Here is a 21,044-nt window from a genome sequence, read left to right on the forward strand (position 1 = left end):
AAGAAATATGAATAAACAGCCTTATTAAAAAAGAATACAATTCAAAACACTCCAGCCACTACACACACGTAAAATACAAAAAAACATATAAATCACTATCTGATCTTTTGTACTCACAACTGGGAAACAGAAGATTAGAAAGCAGAAACTGGAGAAATCCTTCCCATAGCCGAGAGGGAGATGGCAGAAGACAAAGAACTCAGACACAAACTTCCCTCCACCCAGACCTGAAAAAGTCTGGTTTCCTGATTGGTACTCTGGTTAGGTGTTTCAGGTTACTTTTTTTCAGGTGAAAGAGACATTAACCCTTAGCTATCTGTTTATGACAGACCCGTTCCAAACCCCTAATCATTTTAGTTGCTCTTCTCTGAACCTTTTCCAATGCCAGTATATCTTTTTTTGAGATGAGGAGACCACATCTGTATGCAGTATTCAAGATGTGGGCATACCGTGGATTTATATAAGGGTAATAAGATCTTCTCCATCTTATTCTCTATCCCCTTTTTAATAATTCCTAACATCCTGTTTGCTTTTTTGACTGCCACTGCACACTGCGTGGATGTCTTCAGAGAACTGCCCACGATGACTCCAAGATCTCTTTGCTGATTAGTTGTAGGTAAATTAGCCCCCATCATATTGTATGTATAGTTGGAGTTATTTTTCCCAGTGTGCATTACTTTACTTTGTTGACTTTTGCCCAACAATTTATGTTCTTCTACGTGTCTGACAATTTTATTCTTTACAATTGTTTCAACTAATTTGCCCGGTACTGACGTTAGACTTACTGGTCTGTAATTGCTGGGATCACCTGTAGAGCCCTTTTTAAATATTGGCGTTAAATTAGCTATCTTCCAGTCAATGGGTACAGAAGCTGATTTAAAGGACAGGTAACAAACCATAGTTAGTAGTTCCACAATTTCATATTTGAGTTCTTTCAGAACTCTTGGGTGAATGCCATATGGTCCCTCTGACTTGTTACTGTTAAATGTATCAATTCCAAAACCACCTCTAGTGACACCTCAATCTGTGACAATTCGTCAGACTTGTCACCTACAAAAGCCAGCTCAGGTTTGGGAACCTCCCTAACATTCTCAGCCATGAAGACTGAAGCAAAGAATTCATTTAGTTTCTCCGTAATGACTTTATCGTCTTTTTAAGTGTTCCTTTTGTATCTCGATCATCCTGGGGCCCCACTGGTAGTTTAACAGGCTCCCTGCGTCTGATGTAATAACAAAATCTTTTTAAAGTACCTTTGGAGTTTTTGGCTAGCTGTTCTTCAAACTCCTTTCTGGCTTTTCTTATTACATTTTTACACTTAATGTGGCAGTGTTTATGCTCCTTTATATTTACATCACTAGGATTTGACTTTAAGTAACTGACGACACTTAATGGTATGAGGGGTGGCTCTGGCCCCCGGAAGAGGCGGGGCCTCTGGCAGAAAGGGCAGCAATGGTGTCCAGAGCCCCAGGCCTTTTTAAATTGCTGGCCTCGGGGCAGCTGCTTCTTTTGCCCGCCCTGCCTGTCAGCGGCCCAGGGGGCAAAAGGGGCAGGGCTGTTAAAGCGCTGCAGGGTCCTTTGCTGCAGCAGCGCTTTAACGTTGCTTTGGGTGACCAGATGTCCCAATTTTATAGGGACAATCCCGATTTTTTTGGGTCTAAATTTTTTATATAGGCTCCTATTAACCCCCTTCCTCTCCCCCCATTTTGATTTTTCACACTTGCTATCTGGTCACCCTAACGTTGCTCCACGCCCCCACCCCCACCCTGTCGGTGGCTCCATCAACGGGGTGGGGGGGGCGCAGCAACATTAAAGCGTTGCCGCTGCAAAGGACCATCCTTAAAGCGCTGCTGCACTTTAATGTACCTGCCCCTTTTGCTTCCTCTGTCGGCGCTTTGCCAGTATGGACCCAATGGGGAGAAGGGGCAGCAACGTTACAGTGCTGCTGCGGCAGCGCTTTAAGGACAGTCCTTTGCCATGGCAGCACTTTGAGGATCCTTAAAGCAAGGTCTGTCTGACTGGAGGTGGGACAAATCTACAGTGTCCCGGAAAGCCTTATCAACATACCTCTCTGCTTCTCTTAGCTCCTCCAGTTCTGCCACCCTGGCCTCCAAAGCCCGTATGCGGTCTCTGAGGGCCAGGAGCTTCTTGCACCAAATTCACACACATGCCACCCGCCCACCCGCAGGCAATCATACATACTGCATTCAGTGCAGTAAACTAGATAGCCCCCACTCTGCTGCTGGGCTTCTGCCTGCATTCTTTCCTATAGCCATCTAGGTTAATGAAAGGGTTTTGTTTAACTCAAAAAGTTTTGAATATAGCTTAGTTTAGTTTACAGGTTTAAAAGGACACAAGTGAACCTTGCCCCCTTCCAAACTCCCTTGCGAAACTCCCTGTTAGCAGCCCTCTTCGCAAAGCTCCTGGTTGCTTGCTCGCTACTTTATAAAGCCCTGGCCGTCTTGATAGCCCCAGAATCTGACAAGAAAGCAGAGGGATGGGGTGGGGACAGAGAAAATAGGAGGTTTGGGAGGGAGGGGGCAGGGTTGCAGTAGACAGAGGGTGGGGTGAGTGGATGCGATCTTAATTCTGGCATTTCCTAACTTTTGAGGGCTTGACTTTGCAACCTTAATATTCTTTTAATGATTTTTTGGTTGTAATATATGATCAGGTGTGAATTTTATGTTCTGAAGCCATATTTTCTCCAAAGTTTGGTGTTTTGGATTTGCTTTTCCGTTTTGGCTCTTATAGTTGCTGAGTTCATATCCAGACATCTGTGAAGGTTGAAGGAGAGGTGAAGATGCTGAGCCTGATGTTCTAGTTTGTGCTTCTATCTCCGGTGGTCCAAACTAAAAGAGCAGACCTATATCTATCTATCTATATAGTGTGTGAAAAAATAAAATAGTCTTCAGTGGGGACCAGTGTTGTGACATTTTCTGGATGGTACATTTAGACTTCTAACTTCAACCGTAAATTGGGCTGTTATGCCCAGCCATTATTCATCTAAAACTTTCACAGATTGGAAGTCTGAACAATCAGTCAGACTGTGAGGATGGTAATGGCCTCTCTTAATGTATGAATTAAGAATTTTTTAATGGAAGTGTTGTATTGTCTAAATAAAAATTGAAAAAGTTCATTTCACTTAAGAATATTGTGAGCGGGTCAACCAAACCAGTGTATTAGGTTAAGCTTCATTTTTATGTTCAGATTTTCTTTTTAAAGCACACTTGCATTGCTAAGCCACATTATGTATGAATGCTTTACTTAAGTCACTTAACAGAAATGTAGGTGAAACCTCTTATTCATTGAAAGGACACTTTTTGAGTACTTTTCATTATTTCTTTTAATGCATACTTTGTTTAGATGAGCTCTTTAAGATTTAAGCCTTGATCCTGAAAAAAGTTACACACCTGCACTGAATAGGACTATTTACAGTACATAAAACTAGGCAAGTTTGTAACTGCAGGATTGGGATCTTACTGATTTTTTTTTTCCTAACTATTCTCCACTAGGGGAGTGGGGAAAGTCCTGCAGGGCTTAATAGAACCCTATTGGACTCATACCTAAGCAAATGCTTATAACTACTTACAGAATTTAATTGAGAATGAAATATTCCTTAGAGGCTCTCTGAACCACAATGCAAAATTCTATAGCAAAGATGTAATCTTCTGTTAAATTCTCCAAGACTTTTCTGTGAGGGCATCTATTGCAGGTAGAAAGCCTCAGTGGTTTGTTTGTTTTTTGTAGCGTGGCTTATGCATGTCTAATCTGTGCCTCAAAACTAAAGTAAAAGTGTTAAAACATTTATAGGAAAAATAGCTAGTTTGGAAATATATAAACCTTGCAAATATGTTCTGATTTTAGACTTTTGTTAATTTAAAGAAACAAAATCCCAAAGATACTAGTTTAAAAAGCAATATTTACTCCTTAAAAATAAACCATAATTGGCTTAAAGTAAATAAGGAGCAGTTGGCATAAATGGCAAAACATGGTCAATAAAAGATTTCCCTATAGAAGTCTGTAACTGTTATAGGTGGCTGTTTACTGCTGTGTCTGGAAATGGGTAAGTGGTAACTGGGTTTGATTAAGGAGCTGCCAGACGGTACTAAAGCATTTTAATTATGGCTGCCAATATTAACTGGCTGCCCACCCATGGAATAATTGCAATGTGTCTTGGAGTTCTTGGTTTGGGTTATTTGCAGGGGTGAGTAAACAGCTATGGCTTTTTTTTTGTGATGTATATTGTGCTTCAAATTGATCTACGATTTGTTTTTTCTGCAAACAGTTTTCACAGGTTTTGACCACACAGTGAATGGTCCATGCCCACAGACCTCAACAGATATATTTAAATAGGGGTTATGCAAGGCTGATAAGTGATTGGTTGTTAAATGAAGTTGTCTTCAGCATCTCTCGGCCAAGAACAAACTCTGGAGAGCTGCTGATGCTTCTGAGAACAAACGTTGACATGTTTCAGTTGAGACGGCTTTTTGCTTATGCATCATGTTATCTGTGTTGCTTTCCACTTCTCCAGTAAAGACACTCTCATAAAAGATAAAATATGGACTGTTTATTGCTTAGTCTTCTGCTGCTGCTTATTCCTTTTTTTTTTTTTTTTAAGTCCTCTGTGTCCTCATAGTTACCAGTGCAATAACTAACTATGAGGATTGTATCTTCAAGGGAGAGCTAAAGAGCAGATTAATTTCTCATCAACCAGGATATTCCTAGTAATAAAAATGGGGATGGAAATACAGGCAGTATAATTTATGTCAAAATGAAAAGGTGCCCTTTTCCAGGAGGCACATAGAAAAGGCTTTAAAGACGAAAACATGTGTAAGTCAGAGATATGTTCACACCATCTGCTGTCTGACCCTTCAGCTGAATGTTGGCTGGGGGCATGAAAGTGCGTTTCAGCTTGTTCCATGTATCCCATAGAGGGAACTTCAATAAAATAAACCGCTCCTTTTTTTTCCTTCTGGTCCCTTCAAAAAAAGCCCAACTGAGCTCTTCCTATTTATTTGGCCTGTAAAGCCCTAAATGGTTTTGGCCTTTGCTACTTCTCAGACACTCTCCCTGTGTGATTCTATAGGAGTTAGTGGAGGAGGTTGGCCTAACACGCCCCAGGTTTAAACTAGCGTAAGAACTCACTCTAATATCATAGCAGCAGTTTGAACAGCCTGTCTGAAACATTGCAAAGTCTCAAATCATTGACAGATTTATAGATTACATGAATAGCTATTTTGGGCTTTGTATTCCCAAGCATTCAGAAATTATGACTGATGCTTTTAAAATGAGAGAACAATAAAATAAAACTAACAGAAAAGGCCCAACCAAACAACAACATATACACCTCAGGAGATCAGCTTTTTAAAGTGATACATGTGGTTTTTTTTTATTTGCCTTTTATTTTTTTTTGAGCCTGTAAGGCTAACATTTTCAAGCTCTCTTTCCCTACAACTATCTGGGCTAGAATTTCATATATATGTATATATTTTTAAATGAAAGCTGAAATATAGGAATCCAGGAGCTAGTACTTTGGAAACAACACCAAATGTTGCAAGATTCATGATAAAATCATGAAAGTTGGCAATGCTGATTTTTTGAAGAGGCTGAAAGTGTGTAACAGAGGAGAGAGGGTAGAATCCTGGTGTAGCATCCTCAAGAGACAAAGCATGTACGTTTGAGATTAGCACTGAGAAGAATACAAAAATAAATCAGTCATGTTTAAGCCTAAAATAAGAGTCTTTATCAATGAGAATAATAGCTATTCTTCAGTTTGCTTGTGGGCATTCATAGCATGTATCCTCCCTTTTAGATAGTCTTATAAAAAGGAAATCCATGAAGTACACAGGGATTAAAACCTTGGTTAATTTCATTTGCCCTGGTATTTCATTGCTATTTCACTACTGCAATCACATTAGAAAGTACTGCACATTTTTAATATGCATAACTTTGTTATAAACACCTGTTTTTTTCCCCTCCAGTTGAATCATTCTGTGGGATATGCAGTACAAGTCTAATAAGGTAACACTCGTGCCGCTGAAATCTGTTGCTCGTGCCCTTCTACTTCTCTAGTTTCATTGGAAATAAACCAAAGAGGTGAGAAAATAGTATTTCAAGAGTTTGCAGAGGGTTAATTGCAGGTTGGCCAAATAAATATTATTTTAAGTAGCTAAGTTTCTGTGTGATGCAATTCCAGATGGAACATAGCAATGTAGAATTTTAAGGCAGCAAATGCCAAGAAAGGGGTAGAGATAATTTAGGAGAGCTCACAGGGATGTAACTTGGAGTTTTAGGATGAAATTAAGATATAAAATATAGTCAGCTATGAGGTAAAGCTTCTTGATGGTAAATTGTAACAGTTTCTGGAATTAGTTTCTCAAGAGAAGTATTGAAAACCCCATCACTTGAGACTTGTATAACTAGGCTGGATATAATTCTAGAAAATGTAGTTTAAGGAACCACCCTGTACTGGCAGGCAGATTGACTGCCTGCCTGGTGTTTTCCATTTCTAGCGTCTGTGAGTCAGTCTAAAATTTAAGACATCTGAAGAGTTTTTATGCACGTATCATAACCAAGTTGTACTTCTGTATGTTTTGAAACTGCCTTTTTTTTTCTTCAAAACATTTGGTTCAGATTTATCTCTTCTTAAAAATCATCTACTTAGAATGGTGACCAGACGTAACAGTAGCAAATCTCATATTATTGAACTTTCTGGATGTAGGAAATGAGTCACATTTCATCATATTAGTAAAATAGATTCATATGTACATTCGGGTGACTTGTAGTCACTTAAAAGTTTTATTTAAAATAAAAAACTGTGTAGGTAAGACTAAAATAAATGATTCCATTCCAACACTAGTGGGTACACTGTTTACTACCATGAGTAATCACACTGATATCCATGGGATTGTGCATGAAGGTCCAGTCTGATGGCTCCCCTGCTGGTCACCCACTAAACAGCCATAAGAGCATGCAGAGAGCTTGGATATAGGGCGGTTACTTATTTATAGCCCTCAAAATGCACAGAACCAATGAAATGACAAGGTGCCTGCCTTAAAGATCTGAGTCTCATTTATTTTCCTCTCATGTCTCAGAGCCTGGAGAGACATGAAGGGGGAAGTCAGGTCAGTAGTGTGGACAGTGGTGAGTAGCCTGGAAACATGTGACATTGTTCTTGTTGGTATTGGCAATTCCTAGTACTACAGTATCACCTAGAGCAGGGGTAGTCAATTATTTTTTGTCAAGGTCCAGATTTCTTAGTCAGGCTAGACTCCAAAGAAATAATAATAATAATTAATAATAATAAAAAAAGATAAGTAAATAAAAAGATTTCGGGGTATGTTCAGAAACATCTGGCTTTAAACTTTGAATTTAGTGAGGGTTAGCTCCTGTATAGGTGGCAGATTTGAGAGACACCACTGTCTTAAATTCAGAGGTTACACCTCTTCACCGTCATTTAAGTAAGTCAAGTGTCCAGTGGGAAGCAGGGCAAGACTAGCCAGAAAAGCAACCAACGGGAGGTGTAAAATAAATGAATTTTGAGGGGAGGATCTTGCTTAGCATTTGTTACACACTCTTCCTGGTTGCTTTTTCTGCTATAAAATCATTTCTATCCTCTTGATGTACAAGTTACCATATCCAAAAGCTGTGCTAAAAGACTGCAAAATCAAAAATTTGGAAATTCCAGAATTCAGGTTGCCTTTGTAATCTTAATTTGGCCCCTTTGTGCATATACATTATGATGTAGTCTCTGATTACATGATCACATGCTATTTATCCCACTGCCATGCTCCTCCTTTTTTTGAGATTGGAAATATAGCCTGAGGAAGTGGCTATGACAAACAAGGACACAAATACAAAATGGAAGCATCACCTTTCAGATTCTGAGAAGATGCTGTACATCATGCTCTGTTATTTAAAGATGGGAGAATAAATCCCTTCTTTCCATTAAGCAGCACAGAAGCAGTTGATCAGAAATAGAGAATCCTTTTTGTGTCAACCAGGCTTCTATATTCCAGACCTGAAGTCTATTCTTGAGGAGGAGGCTGCTGGAAAGGATTTGGTAGGGAAGGAAAATCCAGATGCCATTATGATTCTAGAGACTGTCAGTTCAGTAACGTGATTTATGGGACCACAGCTTTAGGAGGTAGTTACATGGGAATAAGACTTGTTCACATCTGGAGAAAGACTTGATCAGATCTGTTCTGGGGACAAGCAAAACAGATATTTGATACAACTGACCCAGGAGGGAAATGTATAAAATCCTTAATCAGAGAATCTAGAAAAGCACAGAAAAGTCAAACAAGCCTCTGTTCCATCTGTCTGTTACTCCACTCACATGTCTTGTGAAAAATCTAGATTGTAAGGTCCCCACAAGAGGAGGTATGCCCTTATGTGAAGCACCTAGCATGATTTCAGGTCTATATATAAGCCACCCAATTGGGTGAACAGTCTTAGGTTGTTGGCAATAGAAGAAAATGTCAGGATCTGATGTGGAATAACTCAATCCTAAAACAATCCCATCTATAGCATCCATTCCTGGGCTCATTTCTCAGAGTCATGAGTAAATATTACCAGCTACTTATATGGTCTTCTGGTACTGTTTGTACTTAGGGGAGTATCTTGAGATAACTTCTTAGTATTCACTGGAATAGTAGCTCTGCAGATGTGCTGAATTTATATGCCATCAAGTACCCATTTTTTAACAATCCACATATTTATTTGTATTGTCTGTTTTTTCTGATCTCATGCAGATTGGCAGTACTTTTAGAGGAGGACATTTTCTGACCTAAAAACAATAAACAGAGAACAGATGCATAGCTATGTAGCCAAGTGACCCAGAGAATGTTAGTTCCCAGGGTTGTGTGTCCTGTGTGTGTGTGAAACCAGAACTTTTACTTTGTCCAGTATTTCAATTAGTCATGACCATGAGAGAGCATTTGACTGGACTCATTTTCTGCTACCTTACCAGGGTATGGGAATGTGCCATGCCATATTTAATAAGAATGGCTTGTCTTTACTAAACTTCGGCCTTGGGTTGGGTATGTGCACTAGGTTCTCTGCAACAGCTAAGCCCTGTGGGGCCAGTTACTTCTTTGGCAGCAGAGCAAAGTGCCTCCTTTACCATTGCTTCTGATCTTCAGTTTATTGAAAAAAAAAAAAAAACCCACATTGCTCTAGTCAATATATTGGGAAATAATAGTGGAAACATAGATCCCTCTACCATGTTGAGCTCCTTCTGGATGTACTGACTCCTGTCACTTTCTTTTTCTGTTGTCAGTGATTGTTATATTTGCTTACTGAATTTTGGTAAAATTTCTTAGCTATCTAAAGTAACTTTAATTGGGTCAGAATAATAATGGGAATCTTGGATTTTCAGCATCTTTGAAACTTCAGGGCACTCTTATTTAGGTACCTAAATATGGATTAAGCTGCCTAAATTTAGGCATCCAAGTGTGAAAATTATGACCTGGATCAATCTATAGTGGGCCGAACCAGATCACGGAATCAAAACACACTGATTTTTTTGGTCTCAATTTTGTGTCTTGGGATTATTTTCACTTAAAGGTGAAAGGTTTCATATCCAGTATGTCACAGAATAAAATGTGATTCAAGTTATTAGTGACTGTGGTGGTGGTTCGATAATTTATGTGCTGAACTGCTGATCTAAGACCATTTTTACAAGAAAAATGTGTCCATATAATATAAACTACCATCTCAAGAAACTAATTGCACTTCTTAGCAGAACGTCTGAATATGAAGTAAGCAAAGAGTTAACTAGTCTCACTGCTGGAAATCTCTCCAGAAAAATATTGAAAAACATAGATAGGTTGGGAAAGCTCACTCTTTTGCTGTCATTTCTATACTTGTTTTATGGAGAAAAAGAGGATTCATGGCTGTTAAACTGTCAGTACGTGACCTTTCCTGAACATGGAAGTCACTTGAAGATAAAATACTCTCCAGTTTCCATTTTCACATTAAAGTACTTCTATGAATGATTGTCTTTAGAAGTTAGGATTGTGTGTGTGTGTGTGTGTGTGTGTGAGAGAGAGAGATAATAGATATTCTTCAAATAAGTAATTTTCTTCTGAATTTGTGTAGGATACTTAATCTGAAATATACTCTATTTTAAAAAGCAGTCTAACCCAAGAAGTTAACTATTCCTTCAAGAATTATGAGCCCTGTTGTACAGTATGTGTTTATTTAGGGCCTGATCTTGCTTCTACCAGAGTCGGTGGAAATTTTTCCATTGTCTGCAATGAGTGTTGGAGGTGCAAGCCCTTAAATTTTTGGCAGCAGCAATAAGAATGTCCGAACTCTGGTGACGAACTGGTTAATATCACTGTGTTTAGACATAATACGCTTTATCAAGATCTCTGCAGTTGCTAATATGCCATGTTTTCGTGTGACATGGTAATTTTCCTCCACTTTTTTTTTTTTGATTGTTGAAGGCAACCGTCATGTAGGGCTTCATTTGAGAGAATGAAATACAGTTGTTTGTTGGCAGCACAATTAGCAGTGAGCTTTGGAATTTTCATTTGACCGAAAAGATTCGGCCTCTCAGAATGACTGCCCTCTGAGGTAAGAAAAAATCAGAAATAGTTTGTATCTGAGCTGATGGCCTAATTCATAAAATGATGTAATTGGGCTAAAATGTAATTTTGATTAACTGTTCTAGTATTATATAGTCACTGCTAACATCTGATTTGGTGTTTGTACTAATCATTAAGATAACTTATTACAGAGATATTTTGGCAAGAAAGTGAAATATTTATAACTCAAACACAAAATATATTTGAAAAATGATAAAATTAATTTTTAAAATAACCGTATCAAGGTAGAAAGATTTTTTTACATACATGCAGTTTAAGACAAGATAAAAATAGAGGTTTACAATAAAGAAGCAGACACTGTCTGAACTCTTTAGTGTTGCATTCATAATACTACGGTATATGCTTTCTCTAATTTGTGCATGAAGCAAAAAGTCTAAGTGTACAGTAATGTTAAATTAGAGATTCAGACTTTTGTCTATTACTGTTTGTAGACTGAGTTTTCATTTCTCAAGAGTTGCTAAAGTATCCCTGAGGCTTAATGTAAAAGTTGTTTTTATACTTTAGCATCTTTTAAAATGTGCTCAGTGTTCCAGTTCTATTCAGTGTTTCACAAAATATTTGTGGACAGAGATGAATACTTTTTTTTTTTGTTTGTTTGTTTTTTTGTTTTTTCCCCCCTCCTTCTGGCCTCTGCTAAGTTAAATTAGAGAAGCTCTGATTTATATAAAAAAGAAACAAACTACAGTACTTGGATTCCATTCAACAAGAATCCAGCTATGGTATCACCCCGTGGGGTTTTTTCATAGTTTTTTCCAAGATCTGATTTTTCTGACAAAGTATCATTGCCATGAGAAAGTTAAAATGAGCAACTGTAAGAGTTAGCAAACCATTTATTTATAATTTAGTACTAATGGTTGGGAAGGACATACTGATTTTAAGATAAGAAAATATTTGTTAATACATGTTTTTCTTCAAATAACTTTTTGACATTTGGGGCCAAATTTTCAGCTGGCTTCTGAAATGGACCAAAATACCTCTTGGTGGTGCAAAGAGATTGGAAAGGAGACCTCTGGATATGTGTGTAAATTTTGTGCTCACAAAACTACAGCTTCAGTTTCAATTGTATTTGATTGTATTAAATAGATAAATCAGAAATCTTAATTCTAAAATATTTAACTTTTTCAGATGCTAAAATATTTTCACTGGCCCAGTAATGAGTAAGTGTAGAGGAATTCAGTTACGGAATATGTTTTGATATTTTCAAATGATTTCTACAACTATTCAAGGAAAAACAAAAAAGAATTTGCTAATAAATACTGCACTTTAAGGTCCTGCTCTCTGGGACTGGAATCTTTAATAGGTTACTCGTCTGCCATTGTCTAATGGCTCACTGATTAAAGTCAACCTTATGCAGTGAAAAGAAATTCTCATCAAAAGGCTACAAAACAAACTATAACGAAGAGATAATATCTGAATTTTGTCCATTTTTCCCGAGGAGGAAAGCATTTTAAAAAATCCATTATATGAAATTCCCTGAATAACCTGAATAGAGTCTAGCAACTATTTTAACTGGTTCCAAGTTAGTGGAAGGACTAGTACAATATTCTTGATACATGTACCATTTATTTTCTAGATTTTCAACTGATTAGCAGACCATTTACTTTATTTTCATTAAATTAGCTTCTTTAGATGAACACTGACAGTCCTGTGTATGTAACTCACCTCATTTGGCACTGTGCAGAAATTCACAGAGTGAATCTCGGGCTTTTATTTAAGATGAGGATGAGGGAGGGCTCAGCTTCACTCACATAAAGAATTCTTTGCTCACCATAGAAGCATACAGTACTTTGCCCCACCATGTATATCTGCAGGATATACAGCATAATTTATTTTGATATAGACTGAAATAGGCCCTGAAGTACTTGTAGTCATTGCAACATAAGAGTGAGAATTGCTGCACTGCACTTGCCTAGACTTTTTTCTTGAAAGCTGAGACCCTCTCTTCCTCATAAGTATCAGAGTCTCTGAAAAACCCATGTCTGAGGGCAACTTTTTTCAGTCTATACGTTTTCATTCAAGATGTCGCTGAGAAACAGCCACCTCTGTTCCTTTCCTTTATATGGCAGTACAGACAAGCAACCGCTTCAGAAACCTGTGTCAATGGTGCTCCATTAATCTAACCACACTTAAGGTCATAGGCGAAACTTAGCATGCGACTTTTCTGTGGAAGGAGGGATTATTTTTTATAAATTAGTGGTATATGACTGAGGTTGTCTTAATTATAATAGCAGAAGAATAGTTTTAAGTGTTTTATCTTGCTCTTGACATTCTCCTGGTATAAAACTAGACTTGATTTTGTCAAATAAAATATATCTTTAGTGTATTTCAGAATGCTTTCAGCCTTTACTTCATTGGGACTTTACATACCAAGAATGCTTAAGGAATACAAGTCCGATAGATAGATAGATAGATAGATAGATTTCTGTGACTACCCATGTGGAGAGCAGGGTTTGGCTTTAGGGGTACAGTAAGGCACAAATAAAAATCTGGTCTTTCACTCCCTTATTATAATAATTATTAATTCAAGCCTTAATGGAAGGCAACCATAATAAACCAATTCAGTGTTTTCATTATTTAAAACAAAATGTAATTTTGTTAATAGAGAATATGGTCAGATTCAAAGTGTATATGTGTACAGTGCTTTCTCTGACAAGAAGCATTTATTTTCAAAGTTTAAGTCCAGTTACAAAAATTGTGCATGAAAAATTAGTTTTCAGAAAGATCAGGGTTTTGTTCCAAGTTGGTGTGGTTTGGGTTTCAGTTGCAGGTATGAGAGCTTGTGTATAGGCTTTGAGTTCCTGCAGATAGGGGCGGCTCCAGGCACCAGCGCAGCAAGTGCATGCCTGGGGTGGCAAGCTGTGGGGGGCGGCCTGCCAGTTGCTCTGAGGGTGGCAGTCAGGCAGTCTTCGGTGGCGTTTCTGTGGGAGGTCCTGCGGTTTTGGCGGGAATTCGGCAGTGATACACCACAGGCGTGGGACTGGCAGATCACCTGCCGAAGGCTGCCTGATTGCCGTGCTTGGGGCCCCTGCCTGCAGAATCGCAAAGCCAAACAACATCTGGTGTTGTCACTACCTATAAGCACCATTGATTGCTGGTAAAGTTTGAGACTGTGAATAATGAGAAAATTAAAAATGTGAAGTTTACTTTCTCTCTTTTGAATCTGCAGAAGGAGTCCTCTTAATACCTTTCTGGGACAGAATTCTGTTTGCATTCAAAATGTGAATAATGCATGTTGCTAAAAAATGTGATTTAAATTTTGTTTGTTAAACTTCCATGGAAATGTTGATAACTTTTCAAAACAGAAGTTTTTTGTTTTTATATTTACAACAGGCTATACTTTTTTCTTTCAAAAAACTGTTTGGGGAAGTTGTTTTTATTTAAAACAAATTTAATTGAGCTCGTCCTAAAATCTGATGTGCATTCTTGTGGCCGTTTTCTGATATGTGAAGCTATGGACACAAAGTAAGATACCATGTTTACAGCTGACTCTGTTTGAATTATGAGAAATGTTGCAACTAAGTCAATGTGTTAGATGTATGTCAACAAAGTACCAAGTAATAAACATTCTTATTTGGTCGTAGAGAAACTAATCTGCTCAATTGTTGACCTGAACTGTTTGTTTTTGCATGAAGAACTTAAACAGTTTATACCCTATAGGCTAGATCCAAATTAAAATATATAAAATGTCATATTTTCAAAATGTGAAGTATTCTCTCTCTAGGGCCGTGAATGGATGATAGAAAGTGAACAATTTGAGTTCTTCTCTTGCCCTTATGACATCAAGACAATGGGTAACATTGTCCCCTACCAGTATATATAGACAACATTTTGAGAAATTCATGTCACTGTTGAACAGAAGGGCTAATTCTGGATGATGAAATATGTTCCTTTCCTGTTTCCAACGGGTAGAAACAGCTCTGTCAGGCTGATCACTATTTGCTTTTCCTAATTATTTTCTATTGACTTTTTTCTTATTCTCTTACAACTGTTTTTGTGTTGGTAGGATTTTAATTCTCTCTCTGTAAATGCATAGCGGTCATTAGCTATGAAAAGTAAGTAATCCCTGATATAAGATGCTGGAATTCCATGTGGGTGCTCGTGCAGTTCCCTCTCATTCTCATTTAAGAAGTTGAATTAAGGGCCCTGTGACTAGGGCTGGCTGAAAAACATGAAACATTTTGTGCTGGGTGTCTTAGAACAATATATCAAGGAAAATATCCTATCCTGAAGACCTTAAGCTCTGAGGACTCAGACTGGCAGATTCTTAAGCACATGAGTAACCTTACTTATGAGTATAGTGTTTTGGTTTTTTTTTTGTTAAATATGGGCTTAATCCTGCACCATTGAAGCTGATGAGAGAAATGCCATTGAATTATATGGGAGCAGGATAGGATCCTTTTTTGGTTGTTGATAGTGTAAGTAGATCAGTTCTCACGTTCCAACTGCCTGATGGTTTGTTGTAACGCCTTACGCGTAAGGCGTTACATCACTGGGAGGGAACGTGAGACGTTAGCTTTTGTTGTTTTGAAAGATGTGCCTAGATTATAATGCCCCATAGATTTGCAGGAAGAGAGATTTATTTGGATTGTAGGTAAGTAAAACCTTTTATTGTCCCATGTCAGAGAACTCTGACTTTGTATGGCCAAAAACACAGACAGCTGTTTGCTAAAACTGAAAGGAAAAGAGGCAAGTGGAGACTTTTTTTGGTACGAGATAAATGAGCTCACATATACCTGCAGCTCCCCCCTCTACTAGGTGTTCCAGGCTGAGGTTTGTTTCAAATGTTTCTAAAACTGCTCTGGGGGAGAAGTGTGTAAACATATCCCTTTATAGGGACAAACCAGCTGAAAAAGTAAATTCTCATTTTACGTTTAATGGCACCGTAACAGTTTTTTCGCTATCAGTTGCTTTAAGGAGAAAGCTGTAGAAATATTAAATCCCAGTGCTTAATTTGCATTCTTTATTTTTCTCTCTTACTGCTGACCATTCATTGGTGACCTTCCTTGTCACAACAGGAAAGTGCTGTGCACAGGCATAACAGGCCATATGGTCGGTCCCTTGCTGCTAGACTCATATCAGAGGAATGTAGGAGGGACCTGTGAAGGAAAGAGCTGAGCCAAGATTATGTTCTCATCTTGCTGTTGAAGAATGTGACTTGTGATCTAACTGAGGAGGGCCTTATGTAGCTCACTCCAGACCTCATGTATGCTACAGTCACCAGAGGTAGTTGCCAAAAGCAATTCAAGGCATAGTCACCATCAGGAGCTGTTGAGGCACCTTTCTCTCCCCTGCTATTCCAGTAGCAGGCAGGCAGCGAGTTGTGCCCCTTCTGGTTCTACACAGTGCATTTCCTTATAAAGAAACAGAAGAAACTGGCATTCACCCTCTTGTGCTTCAGGCAGATTTGCTGGGTAGGTGTTGTGTACAGGAACAGGTGCTCAGGCACTGTCCTCCCATGGATGAGTAACCCCACTAGAATATTTTTGTGGGTGGGATGAGGTGAAAGATCCCTGCAGTCTTACATTGAATTTTAAACCACTCTGCTCACATATGTCACCTAGCTTCTTCATTCTTTCTTTTGAGCAGGAAGGGGATCGAAGCTGACAATCTTGAGAGCTGGAATTTTAGCCATTTTAATCCCTCCCTTTCTGCCAGTTACTTGCACAAACAGGACAGACAGAGTGAGTAGCAGAACATCCCATCACCACATGCACTTGTGACTGCCAGCTTACCCAGCTTCCAGAACAGCTGGCTTTTGATGTAGCCAATCCGAGGAGCCTAAGAGTATGTCCACGCTGTTTTAAAACCTGCGGCAATGAGTATCTCGGCCCAGGGCCGACGAGAAGCGGGGAAGCTGGTACAAATTACCGGGGCCTGGCAGTCCGGAAGGGGGCCCGGCTTCCCTGGCTTTGTCGGCCCTTTTTAGCCGGTCTGTCCTTGCTGGGGGATCCGAAAATTTTTTTTCACCAGGGCCCGAACCTGCTCTCAGCGGCCCTGAGCCCAGGTCTGCAGACTCACTCTTGCATTTGTGTGCTAAAAAGAGTAGTATAAAAGTTGCAGTTCAGGCTGGAACTTGAGCTCTGAAGCTCACCCTTCCCTGGGCTATGCTGTTGTTTTTAGTGCTGTAAAGCAAGACCGAAACTGTCAGCCTGGGCTCTAAGACTTGCTGCCATGGGTTTTAAAATGCAGTAAAGCGTTTAACATTGATGCAATCCTAGAAGAGTTACTAGATTTAGGGACACATGTAAATAAAACATTAGGGTGGAAGAAATTTAACTTTGAGGTCTCTCAACGTTAACAGTGTCCCTCTGGCCTTTAAAATTTGCTTCTCCATTCATTCTTCAAGTTCTTAGGACAATATATTGTACTGCATATACCTTTTAAAATTCATTTGTTTAACATCTTTTAAAATAAATTGTTATTTTACAACACATGCAGTAGAAAGCATATGTTTGTGCTTATATGTTCCATTATTGCATACATTGTTAAGCATATGAAGAATGGTAATCTGTTAAGCATATGGCACTTGAAATATTTCAATGCCGCTTAATTTGTTGAGGTCCCCATCCTCTTTTTACCACAGACAGGATAACTGTGATTTGTATTTTGGAGGAGTCTTTTCTTTTCTCTTCCTCCTCCTCCTTCTCCTACAAAAAACCCAGCAACCTCTCACCAAACATGGCGAGTTTTATTTGTGTTTGAGATGCCATGACTTTGAATCTGAGGAGGTGCGGTTTCTTTCTGCAGAATGGAAAGACCATTGTATTACTTTTGTCCGTCCCCCACTCCAGCCTTTTCATCTATGATGTTTTTGGAAATTTGCTACGTAAGATAATTCAAGTACCTTCTGGTCATTTTCTTCAGATTGCCAAATTCTTGTTCAGAGGGAGGTGTAAAATTGTGCTTTTTTGGCAAATCTGCATGCCTAAGCGTTTCAGTGACTGTGGCCCTAGCTACCTATCCTTTAATCCCTTTGGTGGGAATGGAGGTCTTCCTCTAAACCAATTTAAGAGCTTTACCAAACTTGTAACTAAGTCTTTAGCTGAGTAGTTTTGCAAGTTAGTAAAGATGGATGGACTTTTCCTCTTAAAACTTGGTGGTGTTCCCATGTCAATTATTTGTGGAATTTTCCCATCACATTGTATTCACCTCCCTCAGAGGAGGTGTTTGTAATTTATTTGGAATACCAGAGTAATATTAATCTATTATGAATGTTTTCTCTTAATATTTTTGATAAGATGATCAGAAGGCTAAAGGATGTAGAAAATACTTCAAGAAGTATGCAACTCATCGCTTATTGCAGTGCATGTTTTATTTATTTATTTAAGTGGTTGATGCTGTCTGAGACACAAAATGCACACAGTCCTTGCTCCAAAAAGTTTTTCAGTGAAAACATTTCACAATTTTAAAGGGACACTGTCAGTTCAAATTTGGCCCAAAATTTAGGTTGTGAAAAACAAGCTTTTACCAAATGTAAGATCACAAGTAAGGTTTCCATGAATTCTCTTAAAATTCTAATCAAGCAGTTTTAAAAACAAATAAACCCCCACAGTGTCTACAGCCCAAACACTTCAGCAACCACTGAGAAAAGAAAATGAAAGCTCTGTTAGGGCACAGAAAGTATCCATTCTGTGACAAAGTAGACTTTATTACAAAAGTTTACATGTGGCACTGAGTTCAGGAAATTGCTATGAGATTATGGGATGTTCTAGGTCAATGGTGATTTTGGTAGCTTTGTGATTTTGACTGCTCCTCCCATAATTCTCTGGTGCGCCTATCATGTTTTCCAGAAGGCTGTATGAAAGCATCCACAGTACCCCACTATTTGGAATGGCAATGGGAACTTGAAGATGCATACACAAAAGCTATTGCTTTTGACATACCTGATTGTAGTGCTAGCGTGAATGTAGGATTCGACAAAGTCTGTTATGTGTAGATGCGGTGATTTGTGTTAACTGGGATCAGTCATAGAATCATAGAAATGTAGCATTGGAAGGGAGTTTGATAAATCATCTAGTCCAGACTGAGCCATGAGACAGGACTAAATATTTTCTAAATCATTCCTGACTGGTGTTTGTCTAACGTATTTTTTAAAACCTCTAGTGATGGAGATTCCACAACCTCTCCAGGTAATTTGTTCCAGTGTTTAACTACCCTTACAGTTAGGAAGTTTTTCCTAATGTCTAATCTAAATCTCCCTTGCTGCAGTTTAAGCCATTATTTCTTGTCTTGTCCTCAGTACACCTCTACCCCGATTATAAACCTTGGGAGCCAAAAAATCTTACTGCGTTATAGGTGAAACCGCTTTATATCGAACTTGCTTTGATCCACTGGAGTGTGCAGCCCTGCCCCCCTGGAGCGCTGCTTTACTGCGTTATATCCGAATTCATGTTATATCGGGTCGTGTTATAATGGGGCAGAGGTCTAGTGAAGGAGAAAAATTTATCACCCTTCTCTTTATAACATCCTTTTATGTACTTGAAGACTGTTATAGCGTTCTCCATCATTCTTCTCTTTTTCCAGACTAAACAAAGACAATTTTTCAGTCTTTCCTTGTAGGTCATGTTGTTTAGAGCTTTAATTGTTTTTGTTGCTCTCCTCTGGACGTTCTCCCATTTGTCCACATATGTCCCAAATGTGGCGTCTAGGACTGGACACAGTACTCCAGCTGAGGCCTTATCAGTGCTGAGTAGAGCAGAAGAATTACTTCTCATGTCTTGCTTACAACAATCCTGCTAATACATCCCAGAATGACGTTCACTTCTTTTTGCAACAGAATTACATTGTTGACTGATATTTAGTTTGTGATCAACTAGAATCCCCAGATTCTTCTCTGCAGTACTCCTTCCTAGGCAGTCATTTCCCATTTTGTACTTGTGCAACTGATTATTCCTTCCTATGTGTAGTACTATTGCCCTCATCCTATTTATTTTAGACCATTTTGCCAGTTTGTCAAGATCATTTTGAATTCTAATCCTGCCCTCCAAAGCACTTGCAACCCCTAGCAGCTTGGTATTGTCCACAGACTTGATATATATACTTTATACCATTATCCAAATCACTCATGAAGATACTGAATAGAACTAGACCCTCTTTAGTGAGGATTGGGCCTGATGGTGTCCCTTTAAGTCTCTTTCATGTTTCCCAAATGAGGTGTGAAGAGTTTGGCTACTTGATGTACATTTTAGTATTCTAGGTACTTTAAAGCTCAAGTTATTTGTCTGATGGCACAGATTAGGGAAATTTAATGGTACAAATTCCCTTTTCTAGCAGCTGGCTACCAATGTGGGTTTGATTAAACACAGGCTAAATAGCTTAAAAAGCATTTTTGTATTAAATCTTTAGTCAGATACCAGTCCTTCTTAACAGAAAACTTGCTTTAATAACAGAGGCATGTTGTTCTCATATTCTATCCCCTTAGCCATAATCCTTCTTAGTAAAATCTTAGCCAATAACTGTCCTCTGTTAGCTGTTATAAATCTGGAAATGGCAACAGAGGTTCATGAACTACTGTAAAATATTTAGTACTAACTGTTTGTATATTCAAGTCATCAGGATTTTAATGCACAAGTGTTTTTTGTTGTCCTTGCTTTGACAATTTAGTTTCTTCATTAAAACACTTCATTTCTCTATGGGCTTATTTAGTGTGGTAGGGTTTCCCTGTTTATGGCTTTCTTAAGAGCACCGTAACAAAGTATGGAAGCTCTGTTCAAGATTGTACTATTCTTACACTTAATACATTGTGGGTAGAATTAATGATGTTTTTCACCTAAAAATCCCTAAATGGTTTGTGATCTAGTTGTCTGAGAGGCCACCACATTCCTATTTCATGCTGCTGGAGTTGAGCATGGCAGAAGCATTTGAGAGAGTGCTACCTTATTATAAATGGAGTTGCATTCAGAGCGTTCTTTGTGATTTTGCAACTCTTTATTTGCCATTCTCCAAATCCTGGATTTAACAACCTTTTGGGCACACTGCAAAGCCTACCTTTCCCCTCAAACTTGCGGGGAGAAGGAGGGTTCATAAAACGGGATATAAAGGAGACACAAGGGTTATTATTTAAGCATAACTTAATAGGCTTGTGGTAATATTATGACAGTTCAGTAATTGTTAGAGCACAGTTACTTATGTTGAGTGCTTTCCCTTTGATTTGTATGAAGTGCCTAGATTACGAGTTGGCATCACTAAAATACAATTAAATAATAAACTACTTACTTCTGGTCTTGTTGAAGTTCCCAGAATCAGCTGAATTAGTTCTGTTCATAGTTTTCATGCCTATACTTTGCTAAATAAAAGGAAGAAATCCTGAAATTGGGCAAGTAATAGAAAGGTAATGGAGAAAATACTTTTTTATGTTACATATTAAATCTTGGTTACAAAGCCTGAGAGCTTTACCAGAAAAGTGTAAACATAAGAACTGACATACTGGGTTAG

At 38.5% G+C, this 21,044-nt stretch overlaps 1 protein-coding gene across 6 annotated transcripts in view; it reads left to right on the forward strand.

The window, feature by feature from the left end:
• Positions 1–21,044, forward strand: part of COBLL1 (cordon-bleu WH2 repeat protein like 1) — a 145,146-nt gene that overhangs the window by 31,281 nt on the left and 92,821 nt on the right. For 3 of the 6 annotated variants that reach the window (XM_030580684.1, XM_030580685.1, XM_030580686.1), the window contains exon 1: positions 6,028–6,093. The exons of 2 other annotated variants lie outside the window; for them this stretch is intronic. The gene's annotated coding sequence lies outside the window, so the exon portion shown is untranslated. Of the gene's footprint in view, positions 1–6,027; positions 6,094–10,541; positions 10,579–21,044 lie in introns of those variants that run through there. One more of the 6 variants, XM_030580689.1, reaches the window with a different exon arrangement.

This window comes from Gopherus evgoodei, chromosome 11 (genome assembly GCF_007399415.2).
Source record: "Gopherus evgoodei ecotype Sinaloan lineage chromosome 11, rGopEvg1_v1.p, whole genome shotgun sequence".
NCBI lineage: Eukaryota > Metazoa > Chordata > Testudines > Testudinidae > Gopherus > Gopherus evgoodei.